The 9,570-nt window shown below is 40.6% G+C and overlaps 1 non-coding gene across 1 annotated transcript; it reads left to right on the top strand.

The window, feature by feature from the left end:
* Nucleotides 1-7,795: 7,795 nt before the first annotated feature.
* On the top strand, nucleotides 7,796-7,899 carry LOC112788488 (small nucleolar RNA R71). Its single transcript, XR_003195849.1, has one exon. It is a non-coding gene; the product is annotated as a small nucleolar RNA R71 (small nucleolar RNA).
* Nucleotides 7,900-9,570: the final 1,671 nt, after the last annotated feature.

The following is a 9,570-nucleotide window of genomic DNA, read 5'->3' on the forward strand; positions in this document are numbered from 1 at the left end:
GAATCCAGAATTTGGGTTGAGAGTTGCAGAAAATAAAATGGCGGGAATGTAAATAACAGAAAAGTAAATGCTAGAATTAAAGGACTGGAAGTAAATGACTGAAAATAAATTACAGAATTGTAAATGGGAATGGGGGATTTGCTCATAAAAGTAAATGGCAGAAATTAAAGAGAATGGGTAAGATCAGAGATGGGGAGTTCATTGGGCTTAGGAGATGTTGCAATTCTCCGGATCAAGTTCATTTTCATCTCTTCCTCAATCAATGCACTCATTGATCTCCTTGGCAATCTTAAGTGATTAAATTACAATTTCTTGCAATTCAATCTCTCAAATCTTGATCAATAGCCAATTCCTTAGTTAATTGCTCATGAGAAGAGATGAAGTATGGTCACTGATTATACCACATGCATTTCCCAAATCAAGTATTGAGAGGGTTATAGTCACATACCCATCCAAACCCAATTTGGTTCAGCATGAGAAAGCATTTCTAGCTTGATCTCTTCATTCCTCTTTCAAGGTTCAAAAGAGATCCAAGTTTGAATAGCTTCTCTTCCAAGATAACTACTCAATTGGATGAAGATCGAAAGCTTTCAAGTAAAATCAAGAGGAAAGATAGAAGAAGAATAATGAAAATTAGTATTGATCCATCAAAATACAACAGAGCTCCCTAACCCAATGAAAGGGGTTTAGTTATTCATAGCTCTTGAAAATGAAAACAAAGATGGAGAATACATCATAAAACTAGAATTTGCAAAGAAAGTAAAATACAGAGAGTAGTTCTCTTTTTTTCAGCCTCCCGAACTCCTTCTTAATTCAAAGCTACTCCTATATATACTACTCTTCTCAGCTTCTAGTGTGATTCTTAAAGTCTTGGGCCTTTGGATCTTGAGTTTGAAGCAATTCCTTTCTTTATTTGGGCTTGGCTTTACTTGCAGAGAGAAAGTGCGAAGTGGGCGGAGACTTTAGTTCAGGACGTTAGGGGTGTTAATATTTAGTGAGAATATAAGTTTGAGAACGTTAGTGACACTTAATATTGTCACTAACATTCCAATGCACCCCTTTGCCTCACGTTAAAACCCACGTTAACTAGGTTAACGTGGCTTTTAACGTTGCCTTGTTAACCTTCGAGAACGTTAGTGACACTCAACATTGTCACTAACGTTCCAGTGTGCCCCTTCTTGCTTCACGTTAAAGCCCCCGTTAACTAGGTTAACGTGGCTTCTAACGTGGCCTTTGCCATCCTTCGAGAATGTTAATGACATTCAACATTGTCACTAACGTTCCAATGTGCCCCTAGGTCTCACGTTAGAGTCCATGTTAACTAGGTTAACGTGGCTTCTAACGTGGCCATCCTTAGCCATCCCAATGTTAGTGACAATGTTGAGTGTCACTAACGTTGGCTAATCCTTCATTCCTCATCGTTAGCTTCCACGTTAACCAAGTTAACGTGGAAGTTAACGTGACTCTTGGGGTTGTGTGGTTGCTTCAACGTTAGTGACAATGTTGAGTGTCACTAACGTTGTCGACAACTCTTCATCCCTTACGTTAGTTCCCACGTTAACGAAGTTAACGTGGGAGTTAACGTGGTACTTTGCATCATAGGCCAACGTTAGTAACAATGTTGAGTGTCACTAACGTTGGCTTCTCTTTCCCCCTTAACGTTAGAGGCCACATTAACTAGGTTAACGTGGCTTCTAACATTGCCACTTATGAGTAATTGCCAACGTTAGTGACAATGTTAAGTGTCACTAATGTTGGCTCAACTTCTCTTCTCCACGTTAGAGTTCACGTTAACTTAGTTAACGTGACTCTCTAACGTGGGCATTGATGGCTTTTTGAGAGTGTTATTGGCAATCACTTTTCTCATTAACCTTGCAGGTTACCTCCCCTTTTCTTGCTTCCTTTTGGTCCTGAAATCAAGCAATAAAGTGCATCAAAGCTCTAGTCCAAGTCATGAGTAATGCAACATAATATTTGTCACTAAACTTATGCAAAATCCTCATGAAATTATGTAAAATGCACAATGTATGCTTGAATCAAGGCATAGGTGAATATCTACCCAAAACTAGCTTATTTCCTAAAGAAATGCATGAAACTAACCTAAAAATAGTAAAGAAAAGGTCAGTGAAACTGGCCAAGATGCCCTGGCATCACAACACCAAACTTAAAGCTTGCTTGTCCCTAAGCAAGTACTGGAACAAGAGAATGATGAATGGAATGTCCAGAGGAATGAGTCATTCTTGTGGAAGTTATGTTACTGATTTTATGGTGGTTTCATGCATAGCAACTTAGGTTCATTCCATTACTGGCTTTCAGACCTTTATCATGTCCTAAAACACCCACTTTGTTTATATCTCATGAGACTTTTATTCATTGATCCTTTTATTGTTATTTCAAGGGTTGTTTGTGTTATTTAGGCTAAGTGCTCTGTAAGGGGGCAACTCTTTAAGATAAGCTTTTAGCCAACACTCCTGAACCAGTTGGTTCAAGGTGCTAGGTGTTGAGACACCCCTAAGGACTTACTCCCTCAAGCCTATCCCCCATACATACACACCACAGGCATATAGTTTGTTTATTTTCTTTTCTTGAGACCTTAGTGTCCAACACCTCTTTGGGTTACTAAATGCTCTGTAGTGAAGGTTACTCTTGATAGTGGACTTTCAGCTGATAATCCCGAGTTAGTTAACCAAGTTACCAGGTGATAAGGCACCCCTAAGAGCTTATTCATCCAAGTAGATCCCTCACACAGGAGCACCACAGACACTTGCCTCAAGATTAAAACCATTGATGCCTAGCCTTATTGCTTACTCTTTTTCTTTTGTTTTTTCACTTCCATTGTTCTTTCCCTTTTCTCTTATTAGGATCTTGTTATTATCTTAGTCTCATGAGTGTATCCAAAGCAAAGTATTCAGGCCAGATAATTGTCATCCTAGCCTTGTGGTTGAACCAACTTAGCTAACTTATGACTACCCCAAAGATTCATGAATGCACTTCCACAATATGAACTCCACTCTGGTCTTTTAAAAACATAATCATTCTCTTTTGATTCAAAAGGAACAAGCATACAAGTAAGTTAAGTAAGGATGCAGCGACATAAAGACTAACACACATAGACCTATTCAATACCACAAACTTAGAAGACATGATTGAAAAAGGTTTAACATAACATGGAAGCAAGTTCTATTTCATACAAGATCTTCCTTATTTTAAGACATAGAGAAAGATGGAATCAAAGAAGGAACTCCACCACCTTTTACTGTTGTGGATGTCCATGCTCTTTTCCTTGCTTGTCCTCCTTGTTTCTTCTTGCATTTTCTCGCATCCTTGCCAATCTTGCTTGCTTCCAATCCTCAAGTGCCTTCCTCACTGACTCATGACTCTCTTCCACCCTTTGTCTTTCCTTTCGTGCTAATTCATCCTTCATTTCGTCATACTTGGCTATTCCTGGATGCAATACTGGCAGCTGTCCCACTAAGTAGCCGAGCCTGGCTTGAGTGTTTATATGATGTCCTGTTTGGCTCATGTAAACTCCTTCTGCGAATGCCCTTTGCTCGTCCAATAGTTCTGCTGTTCTATTTGTCTTTGATGCATCTCATGTATGTGTGCCCCTTGATGTGCTTGGATGTTGATTAGCCTCTGGGTGGATTCTTGTTGCTTGTTTTGCCTTTGTTCCATCCTGTTGAATGCTTCTCCCCATTGTTGTCCTTGGCTTAGTTGCTGTTCCATCATTTGCCTTTGCCACTCACATTGCTGAGTCATCCATCTTGAAAGTGTTTCCTCTTGCTGCCCCATCATCTGTAGTTGAAGCTCTTTCTGTGCTCCTTGGCTTTCCAAATATTGTCTAGATAAGCCATCAATGGCCTCCTGCAATTGGTGCATGTCCAAGGTCTGTTGTGCTTGACCCTCTGAGACTTGGCCTTCCACTACTTGAGGGGCTGTCCTCTTTCTTTGCTTCCGTTGAGGCAGGGGGGATGCTGCAGCATTCATCCTTCGGACCGTTATTGGAATGCTTTCCTTTATCCAAACGGGGTCCTCATTTTCAAAAACCACCCTAGCTTTCTTGCATATTCGGTAAATAGTGCTGGGGTAACCTAATGTTCCTCTTGAGTCGCTTTTCTCTGCCATCTTTCTAATGCCTTGAGCTATGATTTCATGAACTTTGATTTCTCCTCCCTTGAGTATACAATGCACCATTGTTGCTCTCTCGAGATTCACCTCCGAGTTGTTTGCAGCTGGGAGAATAGACCTCCTCACTAGCTCGAACCACCCCTTAGCTTCAGGAGTGAGGTCTGTTCTCTTAATGAACTTTGGTTTATTTCCTGCACCCCTTTCCCAGTCAGCTCCTGGTACACAAAGATCTCGTAAAAGCTGGTCATAATTTGGGTTGTTGTCCAATCTTGAGTGGTAACTTTCTTCTTCAAATGGTATAGACCGTAGCTTCAATGCCCTCATTACACTCATGGGACCAAAATCCACCATTGTTCCTCTCACAAAGCTTGTATATGACTCATCTTTCTTATCACATCTGACTGCATTTGCATAAAATTCTCTTATGAAATTTGCATTCACCTTAGTGACCGGGTCAGTGAGGAGCTCCCATCTTCTCCTTTCTACCTTCTTTGTGATTTCGGGGCATTCAGTCTTCTTAACTTGAAACCCCAGCTCATAGATGATTTCCTTATCAACCATCCACCAGTATTGCAAAGCATGATGCAAGCTTCTAAATCTCTTCTCATCATATGGGTGTTCTTCCATGGGTTCCTTTCCCTCCCTTCTTTTAGAACTTGAAGATGCCATGAATGATGATTAATATGTGAAGGTGGTAAGGTTGTGGAGACTTTTGGTTGTTTAGGGTTTTATGGCAATGAAGAGAGTGAGAGGAGGAACGTTTATAATCAGATAGGGGGTGTATTGTACCGAAATGAAGAGTGGTGAAGGGTGTGCGATGACAATGAAGGGTGGTACGGACAAGGGTCGTTTATATAAAGAGGTTGTGAGAGAATGGAGGGTGTAGATTGATGAAGTGGTCACTTGATGGACGGTTAGGGTTATGCATGGCTAGAAGACAAGGATCATCACTTTATGATGGGGATTGCTCGGTCTTCTAGGGGTTCCATTTTTTTCAATGTTGCATGGCAACATTTTCCAATGTATTCCCTCTTTAGAACAAGTGTGTAACCCCTCCTCTTGCGGTGTCTGAACCTTCTTTGTTTGGTTGTCCAATCTATCCCTTTTTATGCTCCTTTTCCTTTCCTATAAAGATTTAAAATAGGAAAATTAATATCATAAAAAAATTCAAACTCTACGGCTAGAATACAAGGGAAGAAAGGATTTGATTGTTTATTTATGAATTCCAACTAACTAACTAACTATTGGTGGGTCCTTATATGCATTTTGGTGGCACCATGGGGTGACACCAAACTTAGTTTGAAGCAATGTGATGAAAAGTTTTGTTCAAAGCTCCCAAGACTAGCATGCATCTTGGTTTGCTTTGAACACCAAACTTGTTCTTCACTATATACTGCATGATAAAGATTTCACCAAATGTTTATCAAGTTTGGGTTGAAATTCATAAACATTGATTTATTCATTATTTTAAAAACATATAAAACATGGGTTGCCTCCCATGAAGCGCTTCTTTAGCGTCACTAGCTTGACGTTTTTCCTTCATCAGGGTGGTTGGTAGTGCTTAAAGTCCTCCCCTCTTGCTGTGGACTTGTATCCATTGGTTGGATCAATGATCTCCACATGTTCCAGGGAAAGAACTCTGTTGATAGTGAAGACCTTAGGTAATTGAGATGGTACAGTAGGGAGATTAGGGGGAATATCTGGGAAGTAAGCTGAGACAACTCTATCCCCTGGAGAGAAATCTTCCGTAGGGATCTTCTTGTTCCTCCATCTCCTTGGTACCTTCTTCTTTGTTTCTTTTAAGGTTGCCTTCCCCTTGGTGACCTCTTTTCTCCAAGGAGATGTGATGCTGTCTTCACTTGCCTCTAGAGGTTTGGGTTCCTCGAACTTTTCTTTGAGCTGTGGCAATTGCTGTTTTCCTTGTTTATCAATTGAGGGGGTTTCAGAATGAACTGGTTGTGCTTCAGTGCTTGTCTCCTCCTTCAGTGTCTCCTTATCGTTTGTGCTTAGTTCCTTGTCCTCTTGATCTGTTTCTTGTGAGAGTTTGAAGACATTGAAGCTGAGTCGTTCATCATGAATTCTCAATATTAGCTCCCCTTTCTCTACATCGATAAGTGCTCTGGCCGTAGCTAGGAATGGTCTTTCCAATATGATTGGGTAAGTGTGACTCTCTTCCATGTCCAGAATGACAAAGTTTGTTGGGAGAAAGTACTTCCCAACCTTTAGCAACACATTTTCCACCACTCCTATTGCTTGATTTTGAGTTTTGTCAGCCAGTCTGATGATTACATCTGTGGGCATTATCTCATTAATCTGCAGCCTCTTCACCAAGGGTAAAGGCAGTAAGTTGATGCTGGCCCCCAAATCACATAGTGCTCTATCGAACATAGTTTCACCTATGGCACAAGGGATGTGAAAACTCCCTGGGTCTCTTCTTTTCGTAGGCAGCTCAGGTTGAATAAGGACACTACATTCCTTGTTCATCACTATAGTCTGGCCTCCTTTGAGTGAGCTTTTCTTGGGAAGAAGTTCCTTCATATACTTGATGAATACAGGCATTTGTTGAATTGTCTTGATGAATAGTATGTTTACATGCAGAGATGCAAACAAGTCTAGGAACCTTGAGTATATTCTCTTTCCCACAGCACCATTGAGCAGTTGAGGGAAGGGAGCATAGAGCTTCAGCAACTCTTGTTGTGAAATTTCTGGTCCTTGGTGATTTCTATCCTCCTCCTTTGTTGAGTTGTCTTCAGGTTGTTTGCAAAGTTTGCCTTGCTTGTCTTCAGTCTCTTAATCACTCGTAGTGACCATTTTGCAATCTTCCCATCTTACTTTCTTTGCTTCTCCCTTGGGGTTCTTCTCCGTGTCACTTGGAAAGCTATCAATAGTTTTGGGAATCTTCTCAGCTAAATATCCCACCTGGAATTCCAGCTTCCTAATGGTCTCTCCCTAGTTCTTAATATTGGCTCGTACATCCTCTTTGAACACCTTATTTTCTTGAATCTCTTGGCATATTCCTTCAAGTAAGGCTTCAATCTTAGAGAGCTTGTCATCAATTGATGAGTGATTCGGAGAAGATGTGCTGTTTTGGTTTTGATAAATGTGTGGAGAAGTGTTGTTGTGGGGGTGTTGAGATGTCCTCTGGGTGAATTGCTGGTGAGCTGAATTGTTGTTGTAGTTGTAACGTCTCTGGTCTTGGTTTTGATCTTGCTCACTTTCCCACCCAAAGTTTGGGTGGTTTCTCCGTCCAGGGTTGTAAGTCTTGGAGTATGGATCATAGTTTTTCCTTGGTGAATTCCCAATGTAGTTGGCTTGCTCCTGACTCCCCTCTGCTTCTTCATTCACTCCTTCTTGGATTGTTGATGAAGATGAAATTGCTGCTACTTGGTTCCTCTCCATCTTTTTGGTGAGGTCAGCCAGCTGCTGGGTAATGAGCTTGTTTTGGGCCAACAGAGCATCTACATTGTTTAGCTCCATCACTCCTCTTGTGTTCCCTCTTTCGGAAGCATAGAAGTAGTCGTTTTCTGCTACTGTTTCAATAACATCTATGGCTTCCTCAATGGTCTTCTTCTTGTTCAAGGATCCTCCAGATGAATGGTCCACGGCCTTCTTTGACTCATAAGAGAGCCCTTCATAGAAAATGTGCAGCTGGACCCATTCGTTGAACATGTCAGGTGGACACCTCCTTGTTAAGTCCTTGAACCTCTCCCATGCTTCATACAGAGTCTCACAATCTTGTTGCCTGAAAGTTTGAACCTCAGCTCTCAGCCTATTGATTCATTGAGGAGGGTAAAATCTTGCTAAGAATTTGTTCACCACATCCTCCCAAGTTGTCAAGCTCTCCCTTGGGAAATATTCCAGCCACTTGGCTGCCTTATCCCTGAGTGAGAAAGGAAATAAGAGCAGTCTATAGGCGTTAGGATGAACACCATTAGATTTCACTGTGTCACATATTCTCAGGAAGGTGGTCAAATGTTGATTGGGGTCTTCTTGAACACCTCCTCCAAACGAACAGTTGTTCTGAACAAGGGTGATGAGCTGTGGTTTAAGTTCAAAGTTGTTGGCATGGATTGTTGGCTTTTGGATGCTACTTCCACAATTGCCTGGGTTTGGATTAATGTAAGAGCCCAAAACTCTTCTATCCTCCCCAGCATGATTTGCTCCACCTCCTTTGCCATGGTTGTGAGTCTCTTCTTCATGATGATTTTCCATGTTTTCTTCCATGTTTGGTTCAAAGTATTCCTCAAAGTGTTCCTCCTCTTCCTCAGCACCAACTACACATTTTTCTTTTGCCTCCCTCCTTAGTCTAAGGAAGGTTCTCTCAGGTTCAGAATCAAAGGAAGTTGAAGCCCCGCTTCTTCTCCCTGTCATACAACCAACAAGTACAAGCAAAGAAAATAGATGCAGACAGTATTTGTGTCAGAATTACTGTTAGTTGTGGGTGATGCAATATATCAAACAGTTAGTGGGTTAGCAAACAGAATTGAAAATAACAAAGAAAAACAAAAGAGTAGAGGGGGGAGGGAAGAAGTTTAACTAAAACAAAAGCAAATAACTCAAACAGAAAAATGAAATTCACAAAATAAAAATGCTCAATCTAGTGATCTTCCAATTTAATCATTGTTGATGCACAATCAATCCCCGGCAACGGCGCCATAAACTTGATGCACGAAAAACTTGTCTCTCAACAAATCTCCCTTCGGCAAGTGTACCGAATTTGTCGTCAAGTAAAAACTCACAATAGAGTGAGGTCGAATCCCACAGGGATTGATTGATCAAGCAACTTTAATTAAAAGAATGTTCTAGTTGAGCGAATCCAGAATATAGGTTGAGAGTTGCAGAAAATAAAATGGCGGGAATGTAAATAACAGAAAAGTAAATGCTAGAATTAAAGGAATGAAAGTAAATGACTGAAAATAAATTGCAGAATTGTAAATGAGAATGGGGGATTGCCTCATAAAAGTAAATGGCAGAAATTAAAGAGTATGGGTAAGATCAGAGATGGGGAGTTCATTGGGCTTAGGAGATGTTGCAATTCTCCGGATCAAGTTCATTTTCATCTCTTCCTCAATCAATGCACTCATTGATCTCCTTGGCAATCTTAAGTGATTAAATTACAATTTCTTGCAATTCAATCTCTCAAATCTTGATCAATAGCCAATTCCTTGGTTAATTGCTCATGAGAAGAGATGAAGTATGGTCACTGATTATACCACATGCATTTCCCAAATCAAGTATTGAGAGGGTTATAGTCACATACCCATCCAAACTCAATTTGGTCCAGCATGAGAAAGCATTTCTAGCTTGATCTCTTCATTCCTCTTTCAAGGTTCAAAAGAGATCCAAGTTTGAATAGCTTCTCTTCCAAGATAACTACTCAATTGGATGAAGATCGAAAGCTTTCAAGTAAAATCAAGAGGAAAGATAGAAGAAGAATAATAA

Source organism: Arachis hypogaea, chromosome 20 (genome assembly GCF_003086295.3).
Source record: "Arachis hypogaea cultivar Tifrunner chromosome 20, arahy.Tifrunner.gnm2.J5K5, whole genome shotgun sequence".
NCBI lineage: Eukaryota > Viridiplantae > Streptophyta > Magnoliopsida > Fabales > Fabaceae > Arachis > Arachis hypogaea.